The 20,329-nt window shown below is 48.4% G+C and overlaps 1 protein-coding gene across 1 annotated transcript in view; it reads right to left on the bottom strand.

The window, feature by feature from the left end:
- Window positions 1-20,083, bottom strand: part of hpca (hippocalcin) — a 29,516-nt gene extending 9,433 nt beyond the window's left edge. Inside the window, exon 1 of the mRNA XM_076171545.1 lies at window positions 19,600-20,083. The gene's annotated coding sequence lies outside the window, so the exon portion shown is untranslated. The remainder of the gene's footprint in view (window positions 1-19,599) is intronic.
- Between the last annotated feature and the right edge of the window lie 246 nt (window positions 20,084-20,329).

The following is a 20,329-nucleotide window of genomic DNA, read 5'->3' as shown; positions in this document are numbered from 1 at the left end:
TCTTCAGACATGATAGGTAATTACACCAGGGACGGTACAGTGTGTGTGTGTGTGTGTGTGTGTGTGTGTGTGCCAAAGCAACAAAAGCATCTCTCTATTTGTGTGTAAGCATGCATGTATCCCCATGTGTGTGTCTCTAAGAAAGCCCATTAGTTGGCGGATGTGGCATGTCTGTGTACATGCTTAGACGCTGCATGTGTGTGTGTGTGTGTTGCCTATTACCTGTCAGGCCTAATTCACCATAACACTGGCGGCTGAAGGGTTTGCAGGCCTTCCTCCCCTGCCCACTGGGATTTGGTGGGGAATGAAAGCCGGTCCACTCCATCACCTCTTAACTCCACTAATAAAATGAGCCTGATATTAAGTGTGTCGTCCTGGAGGCATTAGAGTAAACACTTGTACACTGACAGTAATGCTCGCAGCCAAATCCCAGACTACAGAAGGCCGGCACTGTAGCCATCAATTATGATTTAACACTATCAGTTACGGGAACCGGTTAATGCAGCGCACAGGAGAGATTAAAGAGGAATATAACGTCTCTGTGCCCTCTGGCTGAAGAACACGGCCGCTTTTTAGACAAAGCAAAGGAGACGTAGACGCATTGTTACACACTTTTAGGTTACTTTCGCTTACTTTATGGGCAGCTGTGCTCTTCGTCCCTGACAGGGCACGAGGCTGTGATGATCCACTTCCATCTTCATCTCATTTTTATAGAACCATATATCTGGTAGGATGGGTTGAACACTTAAAAGTTGCACAACTCGAGTTTGACGCCTACAGAAATGAATCCAGTGAGATGATCTGAAAGTTCATAGCCATAAGTCAAGTGTTCGACCTATGAACAGAGAGAGTTAACCACATTTCTTGCTGTCTGCTGTGTTTTCTAGTGAACCAAAGTGGTATTTATAAAAATGTCCTGACATGAGGACAACAGGTTTAAGTTTATCATAGTGCTTTATAAGGGAGGCAGTAGCTCAGTGGGTAGAGCTTTCTGCTTGGGAAGCGGAGGGTGGCCAGTTGGAGTCCCTGTCGAGGTGCCCCTGAGCAAGGCATCGAACCCTCAATTGCTCCCCCCTCTGTAATGGGTGGTAATGTAATGTAATGTGGTCTCCGGAGGTTAAAATGAGGATGGGAGCATATAATGGAAGAGGTCAGCCACGCCCACTACATACAAAGCAGGTGAATGAGTGTGTGTCCATGCAGTGTCCAATCAGAACGCTTATTTACTCATCTGATTCAAGATGTTTGTTTGATTTCCTGTACATCCTTATTTGACCTGAACGTCAAGCTGCCTGCTGCCTGCTGGAGCTGGAGTGGAATCTCTTTTTTCTGCACTTTAATGTCTACATTTATACTTTTTATGTCACCCAGTTTATTTTCAATGCCGCCTCAGAGGAACAAAGGCGAAGTCCACCATCCCAGGATGAATTAGCAGCTTTGACTTCCATCCCTCCGGGCAGTGAGCGAGCATCAGCCGCACTATAAATGAAATCAGCCAGTGGCACTGAAAACCTGCAGTGTGTTTGATTAAGTGAGCAGGCAGAGGATTGGACTGAGAGAACACACACAGACACACACACACAAACACACACACCTTTGTAATACCTACTGAAATTAATAACGGCTATCCACACACTGGCATTGTCATTTGGTGAAAACAAGCATGTAATTTCTCACTCTCCTGTGTGTGTGTCTGTGTGTGTGTGTGTGTGTGCGTGTTTGTGCGAGACGAACGCTTGCGAGAGATTTAATTGGAGCAATAACAACTCCCTCCATCCCTCCATCCCTCCATCCCTCCATCACAACAACGGCAGTTACCTGAGCGGCACACAGCTCAGCACGCTTCAGACGTGTGAGAAACAGAACCAGAGGATCAAACTGCATTTTATAAATTGAATGAGCGTGAAGCCCAGGTGAGTCCAGGTTTGTGGCTAGGACTTTAGAGATACTGAGATGTGCTTTGTATGTAGAGAGGCGCTGCAGACTGTTGGCAGGAATGGAGCACGACCTGGTTGGTAGCTAGCAGAGGGGTGTTATCACCATCTGACAAAGAATCCCTCATTACGCTGAAAATGACAAAGTGTAAACTGACAAGCAGGCTGCCAGTACAAACACGACAACCGCACAAACAAATCCACCGTGACCTTTTTGCCGCCCTCGCCGCTCTTTTCCCTCATTTCCATTTTTCCCTTCTTCAAGCAGCTGCCACGCCATCAAACAAAGAACGCTAAATTCACCGCCGATCACAACCTTTATCATTCAGAAAACACTAATCAGCCCGTTCAGTCCAGGTGAGCAGTGTTCCTAAGTGATCAGTCATGTCACAAGTCCAATCACACACGCACACACACACACACACGCACACACACACACACACACACACACACACACACACACACACAGTGCTAGGGCCGGTACCACATGTATTCTGACGAGTCTCACACGGGAGAGGAAGAGGAGGACGGAGTGTGAGAGACGGAAATGATGGAAGACGAGACGCAGGCTTGGTGACAGACAGCAAAGTGGAAGGCGGGGAGAGAGAATCGTATCTGGAGAATGAAAGATGCCATCATCAGGGACGTGACAGAAACCACAGAGGAAGAAGAAGAAGAAGAGGAAGAGGCGATGTTGCTGTGAGCAGAGATTCATTCATGTTACACACACAAACAACAGAGTGGACAGTGGGTCACTTAGACCCAGAGTGAGTCCGGCTCACATAAAGGCTTTTCATCTTTAATCTGGCTTTCAGAGGGGAGATTTGATCCTGTGTCGATCTGAGTGGAGTTATAATTATCATCAAGCTATAACAGCGCCATAAAAACAGCAGAATCTTACTTCTAAATGTGTTACAGTGTCTGATGTGTCTGTAGAGTCGTGCAGAGCCTGGGATACGAGCGTCTGTTCCTCCGTCCGTCCGTCTGCTTCACTGGGATGGGAGTGAATGGAGTGTGTGTGTGTGCTGTGTTTAGATGCCAGTAGAGTCACTTTGTAGCGTTTCCACACTGAGAACATGTGAGACGCTTCAGCAGTGAGGTTGTGATGTTTTTATCTCTCTCTCTCTCTCTCTCTCTCTCTCTCTCTCTCTCTCTCTCTCTCTCTCTCTCTCTCTCTCTCTCTCTCTCTCTCTCTCTCTCCTCTCTCTCTCTCTCTCTCTCTCTCTCTTCTCTCTCTCTCTCTCTCTCTCTTCTCTCTCTCTCTCTCTCTCTCTCTCTCTCTCTCTCTCTCTCTCTCTCTCTCTCTGCGCTGAAAGGCAGATTAATGGAAAGCCTCAGTGCGACCAGGTTTAACTGACTGTCGAGTAAAATCCTCCCACACCTGCTGGAGTGACGTCTGGCAGCAGCAGCAGCCGCATGAGTGCAGACGTAATAAAAGCATATTGACAGAGAGAGAGAGGGGGAGGGAGAGAGAGAGGCAGAGAGAAAGGGAGAGGCAGAGAGAGAGAGAGAGATGGGGAGAGAGAGAGGGAGAGAGAGAAAGAGATAGAGAGAGAGAAGAGAAAGAGAGAGAGAGAGGGAGAGAGAGAGAAAGGGAGCGGCAGAGGGAGAGAGAGAGACAGAGAGACCGAGAGAGAGAGAGAGAGACAGAGACAGAGACAGAGAGCAAGAGAGAGGGAGAGAGGGAGAGAGAGAAAGTCAGGGAGAGAGAGAGAGAGAGAGACAGAGACAGAGAGAGACAGAGACAGAGACAGAGAGAGACAGAGAGCAAGAGAGAGGGAGAGAGATGGAGAGAGGGAGAGAGAGAGAGAGAGAGAGAGAGAGAGAGAGAGAGAGAGAGACAGAGAGAGAGAGAGAGGGAGAGAGATGGAGAGAGAGAGAGCAAGAGAGAGGGAGAGAGATGAGAGAGAGAGAGAGAGAGAGAGAGAGAGAGAGAGAGAGAGAGAGAGAGAGAGGCGCCTCCATCAGCCTGCATGTGGAGGAGATAGTTCAGATAATTTTTCAGTTTAATAAAAGTTTTATTCTAGGAGTCTAACTTTCCTATAAATTGGAGAACGCGAGGTAAATTGAGACGGAGTGAGGAACGCAGAGAAATGTGAGGAGTCCAAAGTCCAATTTAAGAGACGTTCTCTCTTTTCCTCCTCCAGTTCTTAATAAGTTTGCACGTTGAGAAAACGCCGCCTCCGTCTCCATGTCACCTGCCAACACCTCCGTCGTTAGGGAGGGAGATGGAAAACATGCAGGAGAGGAAGGGGCAGGGGGAGGAGGGGGAGGAGGAGGAGGAGGAATGCAGCAGCAGATTACAGCAGACAGAGCTGGAGCCATGTGGAAAGAAGCAGCAAATGAAAGGCAGTGACAGCAGGGACACATTGATTGTGCTGCTTGTGTGTTGTTGTGCTGGAGTGTTTCAGCGCTCCGTCTCCCGTGGCTCCTGAAAGAGCAGCAATCTGAGAGGCCACCTGAGATACCAGACACTTTATACCTTCCATATTTCTTTTCTCTCTTTCTTCCTCCCCCCTGCTGCTTTTCTTCCTCCCTCCCTCCCCGCAATTTCCCATAATTCCTGCTCTGCCATCAGCTTTTCTTTCCGGCAGCTTCGGCCCATCAGAGCTGCATTGTCTGTCCCTCCTATCTCCGTCTCCTTCTCCTCACATACGTGTGAGAGATGCAATTTGTCAGTGAGGTAATGAAGCGTACTGCACAGGTGTGTGTTGTGTCGGTGAGGGAAGCTCCAGCCTGATCACAGCTGTGAGCGCCAATAACAGCATCAACCACAGGATCCTACACTTAAAAAAGGGTTTGGATACAAAGTTGTGCGCTTTATCTGTAAGACACAAAACCTCAGAGTGTGTGGAGGACAAAGGGGAAGATTGATGAGGATCCAGGCAACGCGGGAGGAGGAGGAGGAGGAGAGTGAGAGAGTTATTGAAGGAAAAGACATTAATGAAGTGGATAAAAATAAGAATGAGGCCTGGTCCTTAGTGTGGAGCTCTCGCCCGCTCCACTCAGCTTTCAGAGCGCATCCGAGTCGTGATAATAGCTCTCTGTCAAACAGGAAACCACACGAGAAAGTAATACAGCGCGTCCTCAAGTCTGATGTCTCGCTAGCAACTTTTAGAAAAAAGTAAGGAGGCTTCTTTTCTTCAATTCCTCTGTGATTTGGCAGAGATGAGAGAGAGAGAAAGAGAGAGAGAGAGAGAGAGAGAAAGTATAAGGATATCTTTGTTATGGAGGTATGGAGATTATCAAAATAAAACTCTGAAAGAATGAAAAAGGATTGAGCTTCTCCTGCTCTGTTTCCTGTTTATGTTTAGACTTCAAAAGCTTCAATACATATATAGTCTTCTCTTCTTCTACCTCTCTTCTGATTGGCCAGCTGGGTCAGTACATGTGGCTGTATTTGTGTAAACATATCAGAGAAGTAACTCACTGATCAGAATCAATCAAAGCCTTCAGCCCAACATGGGTTCTTCTCCTCATAGACTTTACACACACTTCACTTTATGGAAATCCCAGTGACCTTCATCTTCATTCTTCAAACACCAACGATCTGACCTTTCCTGCCCTGATGAACATTCTGATTTTGCAGCCTTCCAGTAGTTTTGTGCTCATAAATCATAAAGTCCAGAGCAGAGTCTAAAGTGTCTCCAGCAGCAGCAGCAGCCAGCTGTTTACTTACTGAACTCATCTTGCGTGAAATGTGATTACAGGGACCAGAAGAGTGAAGTTCCTCCAGACTGAGTTCAAAAGAAAACAAAGGTAGATTCTTCATGTTTGCTTATAAATGATTCACACGGTGAGCTCACACATCAAACAGCTGAGTGATGATGAAACCTTAACATCTCTTCCATATGAGCTCAGCCCTCTGAAGACACGTACACACCTGCAGCCTGGAGTTTGTAGTGTGATGTTCATTAGGAACACAACGGTGATCGTCAGTCCAAATGTTGTTTTGGACGGTTGAACACAACACAGCTACGTGCAAACGACATCATTCCTCTCCGAAGGCTCCGTTTCATCACTCCAGAGTGAGGTCAGGAGCATGTGAGAGGCCTAATGGACCTTTAAGACCAGCACACTTCCTCCAGGCACAGCAGGAACGCAGCAGCAGACCTCCTTTCATGAACCCAGACCTCCATCGGGGAGGAGACTGGCTGACCTCATTTATGACGCCGCCTGTTAGAGGGCAAAGCTATTTCCATCTGGGTCAAAGAGACAAGGAGGAGCGTCCTTCAACCGCACGTAAGAGAGGTTTACTGGACGGAAAAACACTGTGTTCAGACCCGGGGCCCGTTTGGAGCCCTGATATCTAAACTGGGAGTGTTGACCCCCTTTAGATCGGTGCCTTTGGTCTTGGATCGGTTGCAGTCGCTCCACAAGAAAGCAACCGACTCACTAAACGATACAACTCACTTCCTGTACTGAAAATGTGTTCAGCCTCATAAATATTAGAAACATCTACCCAGGTTTACCCGACGCGTCTTCAGAGGAGAGGTTGTTTATGAATGTTTGCCTGCTTGCCTCCATCTTTTCCTCCTGAGGCAACTTGAAGCATCGACACATTGTTTTCCATTTGCAGCCTTGATACTCGCTCATAATTAATGTATCATCGATGTAACTTACTTTGTTAAATCAACGAGACGATAGCAAGCAAAGCAACAACACACACACGCACACACACACACACACACGATGCTGATGCTCCATTTTCCATTGTGTTTGTGGTTTTGTCCGGGCGAGGAAGGAAACGTTTCCCAGGTGACGGGAGGTCACTTCCTGTTTACTTCCTGTTTGCTTGTGGCGTTTGTTTACACATTTTGGACCCCTTGTAAATGCTTGTGCAGGTGAAGATGTTTTTTTACTCGAGCCTCTGTGGAATATGAGTCATGATGATGGTGATGAAGATGAAGATGCTGCTTCCTTGGTGCTGGTCTGTGATTCATTCATCCTCCCCAGACAGAAACGCTCCGGTGTCCTTTCAGCGAGGAGCCGGACCGCTGCAGACGTCTGAGCTCCGCCAGTTGGACCTCTGCTACCCGATCAATATCATCTCCTAATGAGCTCCTCCACCACTCAATCATCTCCGACTGCCAACACACTCATATGAATAAATGAAACACATATTTAATCTATAGGATCCATTCTTTCATGGAATATTTATGATATTTTTCCAGAAGCAGGAGCTTTTTCTAGCTTTCCCGCAGTCTTCATGAAATATTTACACGCGAAAGCTCCTCTTCACAGCCGTAAACACAGAATACACCATGTAACCCGCATATTTCATCCTCTCAGTGTGGAACAGACACCCACACACACACACACACACACACACTGCACACACACTTACAATTACTGTAAGAACCAATCCTGAAGAAAATCTATCAAACTGTCATTTCTGTGCACAGGGGTGGCAATAAGCAAAACACACACACGCACAAACACACACTTTACTGGCTGTTCCATGCATGCAAAAGGGGGGAGGCGTACAGAAATCACATTTACAGAGGAATTCTGCATGTCTTTGTTGATTTGGGTTCAAGGCAGAGACGCAGCAGCTGAACGTGTTCAAGCAGCAACAGTTCTGACGGGCCGAGTCAGGCGGAGTCAGCATGCGGCCTACGGGTGGACGCCGCATCTGTCCGTGCGTTCACAGCAGGGGGGGGGCGAGGCAGGCGGGCAGGTGGGCGGGCGGGCGGGCAGGCGGGCTGGCGGGCGGGCGGGCTGGCGGGCTGGCTTCCCGACTGTGGCGTGCCATGTGTTTGTGTGGGAAGGGCCAGGTTTGAGGAGCTGACGAGCCAAATGGCCGCACAGAGGGGGACGAGCCAGCTCCATTTGTTGATTACACAATATGCAAGGGCGATAGAAGATAGGAGAAGGAAGGGAGGAGGTAGGAATCCAAAGCAGACCAAAAAAAAGGATTAAAAAAACGAAACGAACGGCCTGATGGATAATTAATGCCATTTGAATTCTGCTCCCTCCCTCCCTCCCTCCCTCCATGGCTCCTTTCCTCAGTATCTCCTCTCTGCAGCGCCGTGACCTTTACCAAGTGTAATTCTAGCACAGGGGCCCGAGCACAATAATATATGAAAATCCATACTGTCTGCTCCACACTGAGCGAGCTGAAGACAGGAGCCTCAGCTGCTGACGAGCTCAATCATGGCCTCTCACCAAGACAGTTGTTCCATCAGCAGCAGTTTCACTCCCGGGGGGGGGGGGGGGGGGGGGGGGGGGGGGGGGGGGGGGGATGGAGGGGAGGGGGGGGGCGTTCAGCCACAAGACAGATCTTCTCCTGCACAGAGACAACCTGAGCAGCTGAGCCATCTGCTCCTTCCAGATCACAGCCCTTTGTATCCAGGGAGTTTAAGACCTGGCGGCTGTGATCTCTCCCAAGTTAATCCAGCTCCCTGTCCAGAAGCTAGAAATGAGGCTGGCGCTCTGAGGGAATTCACTCTAAATCAAAATCCATGCATTCAAAACGGATGAAGGGTGATTGATGACTTTGGCAGTGTATTGAACCCCAGTGCCGATCACATCTATCAGGATTGATCCAAAGACGTTGAAACAAAGCCACGAAGAAGAAACAAGGCTGGATGGAACCATTCTGCAAAGGTCTGTAAATGTGAGTGGCACAACATAATAACACAGCGGCCCGTCTACACAGCACAGGTCAACACGTTAATCTAACTACTAATACAAGTTAATTTGGTTCCATACACACAATCATGATAACGCATAGCAACCATACAGCTGCTGGATAATCCGCTGGATAAACTCGGGATTACAGGGAGATTATTAGAGAAGTTCTCACCAATGACATACATACAACCACCGCTTCCACCAGCACACACACACTGTAAACGCTGTGTTAGCAAGGTTGAATACATTCTAGGGACCGAGGCGTTTACTACATCTCCCACACACACACACAGATGTATTTAGCCCAGTCTGAGACCTGAACCGTGTCCAAAAGAAGACTCGACGCTGAATAAATAATTGATATTGTGTCTGGGAATCTGACCCCGTGTCCATGGCAACCACACATTCCCTCTGGAGGGTCAGGAGCGAAGCTATTCCTACTGGAGAGGTGAAGGAGAATCCCGTTATAGTTCTATCCTTAGCTGCAATCGATCCGCTGACACCCGACACCTGTCTTCCTTATCCTCTCGTTTAGCCTCTCCTTTTTCCTTTTCTTTTCTTTCCTCCTACATCCATCTCCCCTTCCCCTCCAAACAGTCTCCGATGTCAGTTTGTCGTGTTTTTTTTTTTTAAACAGCCCTTGATCTTTGCTAAATGCCTCGGGGCCTTGCTTTCCTCTGCCTGAGCTCCCTCGGTATCGCTGCTCTAAATCTTTCCGTCCCGCCTCCGCCTACGCACTACAGGCAACAGGGCCTGTTGTACGGCGACCTCTAACCTCTCCTCCTTCATAAACTGCCCCAAAAACATGGGCTCAGGTGTGAAGGTGTCGTGCTGAGATTCATGAATGTCTGCCTCTGCGTCCAGGGTGTAATGGAGAAGCTTGGTCCGAGTGTGCGATCCTTCCTAAAGCTCTCCTGTACGTGCCTCTGTGCCAGGAAGGAACGTGTGTTTGTGTGCAGTTAGGTTGTGGTTAGGTTTGGTGGCAGGTCTGGTGTAAACGATATCGTAAGGGTGAGTTAAACAGGACACGCAATCAAACCTCTCTCCTTTCATCTTGCCGACAGTATCACGTTGCCCTGGAAGTCAGTGGTCCCACGTGCACGGAGATGAAAGCGTCTGTGTGCTGCTTCTCCTGCTCTCCACGGGCTCACAGAACGAGGACATCCCTGACTGCCAAAGGCCTCCAGGGTGAAGGGCTTTCCAGGCACCCGAGTATATTTTAGCTCCTGTCCCAGGGCAGCACGATGAACCGGCACAGTCTAGGCCCTCAGACACACACACACACACACACACACGACAGGGACACACACTTCCCCTGATGAAGATCGTAATTATTCTCTCAGCGTCAACTTACTTCCTTTGTTGCTACAGGCAATTATTCACTTATTCAGGTCAGGGATTGCACTTGAGGTGACAAATGAGGAAGAGAGGAGATGGATGGGCTTCACTTAGCTGTGGTGACGATGATGAAGAGGATGATGATGATGAGGCTCTTGACATACTTCTGCCTCGTAAAGTGAAGATTTGCATGATTTATCACCGCAACGTTAAGCTTCAACAAATCTGTGGTTGAACTATTTTACTCAGGTTAATACTGAGACATTGATGCATACGCTTCCACTCAGAGCTGATGATGACATCATACAGCCACCTGGAGAAGAGCGTGGCGTCACTCCACCAGAGGAGCTTAGAGAAGAAGACTTCACATGATGACAAAGACGGTGACAAGAAACGCTGTGCATGTGTGAGTCTGAGGGAAACAGCAGAGGAGGCGACAACAGAGGAGCTGGAGCAGAGTTCACGTTGTTGCTGGCGTGACAAAAGTCGTCACTCCTGCCCCCGTGATCTTTGTATGTAATGATCTGTGTGCACACGGCTACATACATACATACATACATACATACATACATGTGATATTTGCTTTCACATTTCAGAGTAGGTGAGAGGACTGAGGGGAGGCCAGGGCGTGAAAGCCAGAGGCATCCGTCTTCTCACACACACACACACACACACACACACACACACACACACACACACACACACACACACACACACACACACACACACACACACACACACACACACACACACACACACACACACACACACACACAGTTTTGTCTCTTCTTGGTCTCTGCTCCTCTCGTCCCCTCCCTCTCTCTCTCTCTCTCTCCCTCTCTCTCTCTCCATCACGTCTCTCGCACAGTCAGCCTACGCGTCACCATCATTTCCTCATCACCCAGAGAGAAAAACACCAGTGCGGTGGTGTCGGTTGTCAATCCCACAGCCCCCCCCCCCCCCCGTTACTCCGGCGCTGACGCTCCTCTGGCACATACGCCCGTCACGCATCCTTCCCTGAGTGACTCATACGGCTCCAGCGCACCAATGGATCTATAAAAATAACCCTGATTTTGGCTTGCGTTCGTATTTACATATGGTGTGTGTGTGTGTGTGTGTGTGTGTGTAGGTGAGTCGTGTCTGTGTGTGTTTGCCACATCGCCTCACATTCACACAGCCACAGAATGATGAATGAAAGAAGATATCTCCTGTCCTCACACTGCCAGGGAAACCAAATGGTGTTATCCAAATGTCAGAGGAAACTCCTCCTGCTGCTTGGCGCCGCCGCTCATTTAGACTCTGATGTGTGACATGAGGAGAGGAAGAGTGGCTGCTGTGGACTCCTCGCAATGTTGGTTTGCATTTGAGTCATTTGGCTGAAAATGATCAGGTCTTAATCAATGGAACGCAGCTTGACACAGCGACTGAGAGTGAGCAGCACAAAGTTCTTGAAACCTTCTTCTTCTTCTTCTGTTGTCGCTCAGTTTCCTCAGACAGACTGCAGCAGGAGGAGCTGATCCTTGGCTCGTGTACAGATGAGGCTTTAAACGTTTTCATGCTTAGATAATAACATGATTCCATAGAAACGATCATCATAAAAGTGCACACTGACCTCAATCTACCGGTGTGTTGATCTGTATGTGCTGAGGTAATAAATTGGAGCGTTGACGTTGCAGATACGTTGAATATGGAGCTTATTTTGAAAAGCAATCACACTAATCTAAGGCTCAGCAGCTTCATCTGTCTCTTACTCTATTCACTCAGTAACTAAGTGTCATTTTTGGAACACAATGCCACAAACACACACACAACACACACACACACACACACACACACACACACACACACACACACACACACACACACACACACACACACACACACACACACACACACACACACACACACACACACACACACACACACACACACACACACACACACACACACACACACACACACACTGTATGTAACCCAAAAGACCACTGAAATCCCAAATAAGGCAGAGGCATGCAGCGTATGGAATGCTGGGATGTGAAGCTTGGGAAACAACCTAAATCTCACGCTTCAGGAAAAGCAGCCGTGCAAACTCACCACATTATAGCCGTCTCACTCTCTCTCCCCCTCTCTCTCTCTCTCCCTCCTATTTCCTGCGCCGCTCTGATGACGAAGGCAGAGAAGGCGTCTATAAATACATGTGTACCCCTACTTTTTTGTCAGATAAGCGAACAGCCGACTCAGCCAGAATTTCCCCTTCACAAGCAGCCTACAGAGCCTGTGAGCTGCAGGACGGAGGCATCCCACAATGCAACGCTGCGTTCTGCACACAGGGCCCGGCTCGGGGCTCGGGGCTCGCTTAGGCAGATACGCCGTCGGACAGTTTGCAGCTTTTCTTCCTATACGCTCTCTCTCTCTCTCTCTCTCGCTCTGCATCCTGCTTGCGCGTTTCACACAGGCAGCAGAGTTCACACGTCGCCGCCGCCGAGCACGAGCACGGATCACAGCTCCTCCACTCAGCCAGGGAACGCCACACACACGACTTCGGCTACACCTGTGAACTGAGGTGGTAAGATCTAACTCTGCTTGTTATCTTACCAACACCTTTATTGGAAATTCAAATGAAGATAGTCTCCAATGACCTGGGAGCATCTGTATGGATTGATTGATGCAGTAAACGCGGAGAGTCACGGGTTTGAAAACATCAAAGGAAATCCAACATTTAAAAGATTAAAGGAGGAGGAGATGTTCTTATTCTCCTAAAACCCTCTGAATGGTTGCTCTCTTGTCTGGCCTCTGCACAGCTGGTGGCCATATTGAACCCGTGATGCGGGGCTGTAACATATATAGTAGGGTCACATGCCGTAGAAGGCCTGGAGCCGATGACACACAGTAAAAGCTCAGTCAGTGCTGTGGGGGCATGAATACAATCTGCCATAAAGGACAGAGCTTGACATGGAGGCTAATCAATAACCGTCACGTGAAAATGCTGCGGGGAGGATTAACACGATCTCTCACCCACTATCTCTCCTCCTATCTGCCTTTATCTCCCTCGTCCGCCCGCTTACTCTCTCCATTACCTCATGCCTCTGTCACTCTCCATCTGTTTTTTTTTTTTCCTTTTCCTTTTACGTGGTTAATGTGTAAGCGGCAACACGGATACAAGCAGGCATGGCCACACCCACACACACACACACACACTACGATCATTTGGCAGACGCCTTTATCCAAAGTGACTTACATTACATTACCACCGCAGAGGGGGGAGCAATTGAGGGTTCGGTGCCTTGCTCAGGGGCACCTCGGCAGGGGCTCGAACCGGCGACCCTCCGGTTCCCAAGCGGAAGCACTACCCACTGAGCCACTGCCACACACACACACACACACACACACACACACACACACACACACACACACACACACACACACACACACACACACACACACACACACACACACAGAATGTTGGATTCTGACATATAAACATATTATTTATAAGCTTAATATTACGTATCACTATCATATTTTGGTCCAAACGTAATGATTGAATATTATAACTCACCTATAATATAAGAAGCCATTTCCATTATCTGGTTTAGCCTCTGAGCCATGATTTGGTATCAGATGAGGTTAAATACGTTTCTTCAAGGGCGAATCATTTCATCCAACAGCATCTGATCCCATGTGCTTGTTGTTCCACGTGAGGGTAAACATCAGAAATGGGTCAGTAGGTGCACACCCGCAGGAACAATAAGCCACAGACACAGGAACAGGTCATCTGGATGTGTGCTGCCCTGTGTAAACGCCTGATTAGTGTGTTTGAAGTCTCCTTTCTGCCCTTTAGCAACAGTTACCATGCTCCCTCAAATCAGCCTTTGTCCTTATCTTAAGATGACTGCACGGGTGTGTGAGCATCAGGTTGGACTAATATTCAAATGCAGCTGAGATGCAAAACAAAGGAACGAGTGTGTGAGTCCAGGTAATAAGAGCGCGGTGCTGTGACCTGACAGGGTCGGTGAAAAGGTTCCGCAGGATCATTTTGCTCTTTTCCCTCACAGTTCCACGGAAAAAGGTTGCTACGCGATTGCACAAGCAACCGGAGAAATGAGTCTGCAGTCATTACGGCTGCTTGTAAATGCATCCCAGCCAGCCGGCGCCAGATTGATTTTTCAATTTCTGATTGGTCTCTGTGTTATTGCCCAGAAAAGTCCAGCGAGAGGCCAGCAGGCGACAGCCCTGTGCTTTAATTGACGCCGCCGCCGCGCTACAGAGCAGGGATGTAGTTCTTCACCCAGAACACTTTTATCTCCTTTCCCCTCGCTGTGGCAATAGTGTCGGAAAAAAAATACAGGCACAACATCAACCAAGGTAGAGACACAGCTGGTGGTTATTCTACCATAACATTCCTCACTTTCTGTTCAGGCGTAAGGAGGCATCTAAATTGAAAGAGAGCCCCGAGGAGGCAGGAGTCAGGGGACAGACACGAGAACAGAAAACATTTTTTTTATGACTGCACAGTGGAAAAACTGGACTAATTTAACCAGTTCAGTTCAGTGTGTCTGCTGGAGCCGGCAGGATGGAGGGAAGGGGACAGACGCTACAGTAAAGAGGAGATGAAAGGAAAAGCTCAAAGTGAAGACGGACAGGAAGTGTCTAATGACGGAGGGAGTGTGGAGAAGGTAGAGAGAGAGGGAGGAGAGGGAAGAGAGGAGAGGAGAGGGAAGAGAGCAGAAGAGAGGGAAGATAGGAGAGGAGAGGGAAGAGAGGAGGGGGAAGATAGGAGAGGAGGGGATAGGGGAGGGAAGATAGGAGAGGAGAGGGGAGGAGAGGGAAGAGAGGTGAGGGAAGAGAGGAGACGAGAGGGAAGATAGGAGAGGAGAGGATAGGGGAGGGAAGATAGGAGAGGAGAGGGGAGGAGAGGGAAGAGAGGTGAGGGAAGAGAGGAGACGAGAGGGAAGATAGGAGAGGGAAGATAGGAGAGGAGAGAGGAGGGAAGAGAGGTGAGGGAAGAGAGGAGACGAGAGGGAAGATAGGAGAGAAGAGGAGAGGAGAGGAGAGGAGAGGAGCAGCGCTGTGGTTTGGTGAGGAACGGACGGATGATGAAAAAGGAGGAGAGATAGAAGGAAAGAGGCAGAGGCCGCTTTGAGATCCGATCCGAGTGGAGATGCCGGAGGAGTGTGTGTGCTCCACCCCGCTTTATCAGCGGAGAGCGTTTGGCCCTTTTATGCTAAAGAACACACAACCACACACACTTTTCTCCCCTCTGACTTCATTAAGCCGGCCACATGCTGGGCTCGGGGGTAATTGCCTGGCCTTTCAGCCTCTTTACAGCTGGAGGGAAGGAAAGCAGAGCAGAGGAGAGGAGAGGAGAGGACAGTAGGTGGAATCAGTCAAGACGTTTACATGCACTTTAAAACCTCAATCAGACAAAGACGCAGGCAGGAAATGCTTCTGATCAGACGTCATGTACAAACCTCAATGCAACTGAATCTGTTTTAAACGGACGAATGCTCCCCTGCTCACTAACACACTTAGATTACGCAATGGCAGCTCCATGTATTTGGGCATGTAAGCGTCTTAATCGGAGTGTGCCGCCTCCACCAGCATGGCCTTCACTCCTACTGACGTTACACAACAACACCTCAAACTCTCTCTCACACACACACACACAACGGCTGGATTTGCTTTAATCCCGGTGAGACAAGACAAGAACGCTTCAAACTTCATTTCACGCAACATCAAATATTATAGTAGACACTCTTAGGCACTTCAGTCTTTCTAGTCGTTCATTTTAAATTGTTTAGACTCGGAGTTTAAGTAGAATAAAGTCCCTGATTGCAGTTAAAGAATAATCTGGATTAATTTCGGGCTCCAGCTTTATGATCTCTCCTCCTCTTGTCTTCCTTCATGAATGAAATACAAGCAACCAGGAAAAAGGAAGTGAAGCAGTTGGAGTGGAAGCCGAGCCCACTCATGAGGAGCGATCCAGCAATCAGCCGCCATGGCAGGTTGATTCACACGACACACAAACCTGATTGAGCTGTAAACCACATCAAGTGTCTCCTCGGCTCTGTTGGGTGGAATCATTTGATTTTAGAACCAAGGGCTCTCTCATTTGTGATGTGCAGCTCGGCTCAGCCTCCCACATCCAGTGCTGCGGCGGTGGCAGTCGCGGTGGCGGCGGCCCGGTCTTATCTCAGGCTTCATCACTTTGGCTGTGATGGCCCTTGCAGCAGGATCAGGGCAGATTAGAGACGCAGCGTCGTACGAGAGGAGAACGCAGAGCTGGAGTCGAGCCGTGCCAGCCTCATCCAGCCTGACCTACGACGCTGCTCCGCGTATGAAAACAAAGGATATAAAAAGCCCGTCCTCCGCTCGTCCCTTCTCCTCTGACTGCTGTTAGATCTGCCAAAAAACACGCAGCCTTCACCTCGTGGAGGTTGAAGCATTTGAACATCAATTTCAAAAGCAAAAGACAAAGTGTTTGATTTATCCATTACTTCAATAACACAACATGAAGTACTTTGACTTTACCAACACACTACCTTAATAAGACATTTAAGAAATAGCTGTTTTCACTCTGTATGCTCAGTGGTGCAATAAAACTAGATCAATGTATTGTTGTGTAAACATTATGTACACATTAAAGCCCTGAAAAGGTTTGAAAGATCTCTACATTTAAACGTTTATATGGAGCCTTTTAGCTTTCAGGACCTGGCAGATCTGTCCAATAAATGTTTGGACACTGCTAAAGCATCACAAAGCATCCAAACTAGGGTAAAGTAAAGTTCAGTGTGCTGGCTGTTGATTTAGCTGCCCACATGTAATCAATACAAGGAGCTGAGCTAATACAGTCAATGGAGGCAGAAGATCCACACCTGTTTACTGTGAACATACAATCGCATTCATTAGAGTGACGCTGCTAACAGGACACGGATGTGCAACGGCTCAATGTTTGCTCCTCACACCAAAGACTAAGAGGCCAAATGTTGGAAATCTCCCTGGAATGGAGAAACCACATCACCATTTCCTCCCATTACTGTATCGGCAGGCTGCAGAGGCTTTCTGAGCGATTGTTGGCTAATGGATCATGTTTAGAACGATCTGTCCTAATGACCAGGGTGGCTTTTCACAGAAAACCCTTTAAAGTTGAGCTCAGAGAAACTCCCATCCATCACGCCACTGCAAGATATACAAACAACACAATCTCCTTAGAGGGGAAGTCAGCTGAAGGCCTGCAGGAAGCTCCGGCTCAGCCAAGGTCTCATCATCATCATCATCATCATCATCATCTGGTCCAAAGGTCTGACGGCCTGCAGAGAGGCTCCACACTGAGCCTGTGTTCCTCTCACACTGTCCACTACAGACACGCCTCCATGTCAGGGTGTAAACATGTCCACTCAGGGTGACTTTGAGTCCTCTGGTTATGTATTCTATACAGGGGCGTCATGTGAAGACTTCCTAGCAGCGTCACATGAGAGAGAGCAAGGTCGTATTCATGAGCACAACAAGGCCTGCAGCACAACAGGAAGAAACACACGCAAATCTGTCAAAATGTGCGATTTCTTTTGCCTTTAGTTTGAGTGCTGAGAGCAAATCTAATCTCTTTCTCTCTCTTTTTCGTTCCCCCTCTCCCTCTCGCCACAGGGCAAATCAGCTGGCTCCCTGAAAAACATGACAGTGACATCCATCATTGACTAACTACACAGCGTCAGAGGGTTAAAACCCCTGTGTGTGTGTGTGTGTGTGTGTGTGTGTGTGTGTGTGTGTGTGTGTGTGTGTGTGTGTGTGTGTGTGTGTGTGTGTGTGTGTGTGTGTGTGTGTGTGTGTGTGTGTGTGTGTGTGTGTGTGTGTGTGTGTGTGTGTGTGTGTGTGTGTGTGTGTGTGTGTGTGTGTGTGTGTGTGTGTGTAGCTGAGAGAGTGCGGCTGCTGCTCCGGCACACATTTGTCTTCTTATGTAACAACCAGAACAACATTAGCACATCCAAGCTAAATGCTACATCTAACCAACAAACAACATCAGAGACTAAAACGCCTTCATGCTTCAAACTGAACGCCGCAGAGAAACGAGACGGAGGAAATGTCCTTAAGTGTGATTTCAAAAATTCAAATCCAATGAAGCTCGTCCCCGTTACCTTGAGGTCAGACCCAATAATAGAGGAATGATTGGCACTCGCATGCTTCATTCTTTATGAGCCCAGCTCCAGGATGAGTGCGGTGCCTTCAGGGTCCATAATGACACTTTACTGTATGTGCAGATGACCTCATGAATATTCTTAACTAGATGACAGGTGATGGTTTGGCACACATTAGGTTTTCCTTTTATTTCTTAATGCTCTGTGCCGGGGCCGACACGCAGAGCAGTTCAATCAGAAGGGATTATTCAGAGACGGTGGGCCGGGGTTGGTTTTAGGGAAAGAAGAATGACAGCAGAAGCAAAATGGATCATATGGTGACGCCTACGACACGCCGGCCCAGAGTTCAGGATCTCAGGGGAGGGCAGAGAGCCTATAAAGACAATAACACTTTGAGGACAGATGATGATCTAGGTTGATAGGGTCTAAACCCCTGGGCTCCCCCTCTTTCTCTCTCTCTCTCTCTCTTCATTTCTCTGCTTTTCTCTTTCTTCTCAGACAGCTTTGTGTCGTAGAAGCTCAGTAAAGAACCTCAGACTGCACACTTCATTATCAACCCTGCTCAGATGATGCATCATATACAGTTTACCATCACCAAGGAGACGCAGGCTGATGACAGAGAGTTCAAATGAACCAGAGGCTGCTTTACTATCGCACCAATTGATGAGTGGAGCTATTATCGTCCTATTAGGAGGCAATGAACCGGCCTGTTTGAAAAGTCATCAACCAGATCCTATTAGATATGAAATGAACTTCACTCCAGTTATTTTACAGTCATCATAATAGAGAATATGGATATTATATACATGTCACAACAAGAATGACGGTAGAATTAAGTGAGAATTAAGAATAAATGTAAAAACTATAAAAGGAGAAATTGAAATATTGGGAGTTTTAAAAACAAATGCAGCAGAAAACGTCTTTGGATTTACATCTGAAAGGCAACAGATCATATTTAAAGAGCAGCAGGGATGTAAAGACGCCACACACACACACACACACACACACACACACACACTCAGTCTCATAGTGACTTGGTTCATTAAAGATGAGAGCAGATAAGAATTAATCAGCCAATAAGATGATGCAACTGATCTCTTTCTCTTTTCCTTTCTCTCCCTATTCCCCCTCTCCCTCTCTGCAGCCCGGGCCAGAGGGGAGCTAGAGGATCCAGAGCAGCGCCATGCTCACATACATCCTGTCCTCCTTTCAGATCATTCATAAAACATGGTGCTGAGAGAAAAACACACTTTGTTTATTCGTCTTTAATGAATGACTGAATGAAAGAGACGCTTAACAACAACAGCCCACACACACGCACACGCACACACACACACAGCAGCTGTCTTATCTCAACCTAAACACAGATGGTTGACGAGTATTCAGGAATGTTTCTGTGTTCAACGCAACCGCGCAGCCTAGGAAACACGCACCGTTTCCGGGTAAACAAAAGCGGCCGCGTCGCTTCCAAAAGAAGACGAACACACTACAGCGAACACACTCACACACGATCACTTTGGCGATTGACGGATCGATCGGTAATAACTCGTCTTTCTTACCCGATAATGGAGGGCAGGGGAGGGGGGAACCCTGCTCCGAATCAGCCGGGCCGGAGTGCAGGACAGCCGGGTACAGATGCTGGGATGCTCGCCTCCTCCGGTGCGTCCCGGTGGCTCCGGTGCTGTTTGTTACACTGATGGAGACGCGGGACTGTCCGCTGCTTCTGCTCCTGCTTCTTCTTCTTCTTCTTCTTCTTCACCGTGCACACTCACACACATCCACACACACACACGCCCGCTGAATGACTTGATTGACTACAGCCTTGGAGCCGAGCGGACCATGTTACCGTGCAGGCCAGAGGCGGCGGCGGCGGCAGCAGCAGCAGCAGGCAGGGTGCTGCGGTTGTGCCGGTGCTTTCTTCTTCTTCTTGTTCTGCTTCTTCTTCTGCTTCTTTATCCTCCAGCGGCCGGGATGGGACGGTGCGGGAGCGGAGGACAGTGTGTGTGTGTTCACGGGATCCGGCGGTGGAGGAGTGGATTTAAACGGGGGGATGGTGCCGTTTGGATTACGTGGTGGGGGTTTAATTAGATGGCGCTGCGCTTATTGGCACCGCCGTTGCGCACAGCCCCCTCCTCCCTTACCTCCCTCCCTCTCTCTCTCTCTCTCTCCCTCTCTAACACACACACACTCTCTCTCTCTCTCTTATACACACACGCCACGTTACAGTCATAAGAAACTACTTCAGAGTGCCGCATTCTTGTAGGAGTTAAAGATGGGATAAGGTTGCAC

This window comes from Genypterus blacodes, unplaced genomic scaffold, assembly GCF_046128005.1.
Source record: "Genypterus blacodes isolate CSIRO-AG114 ecotype Tasmania unplaced genomic scaffold, CSIRO-AGI_Gbla_v1 ptg000258l_1, whole genome shotgun sequence".
Lineage (NCBI taxonomy): Eukaryota > Metazoa > Chordata > Actinopteri > Ophidiiformes > Ophidiidae > Genypterus > Genypterus blacodes.
This window is presented reverse-complemented; position numbering and strand designations above follow the sequence as displayed.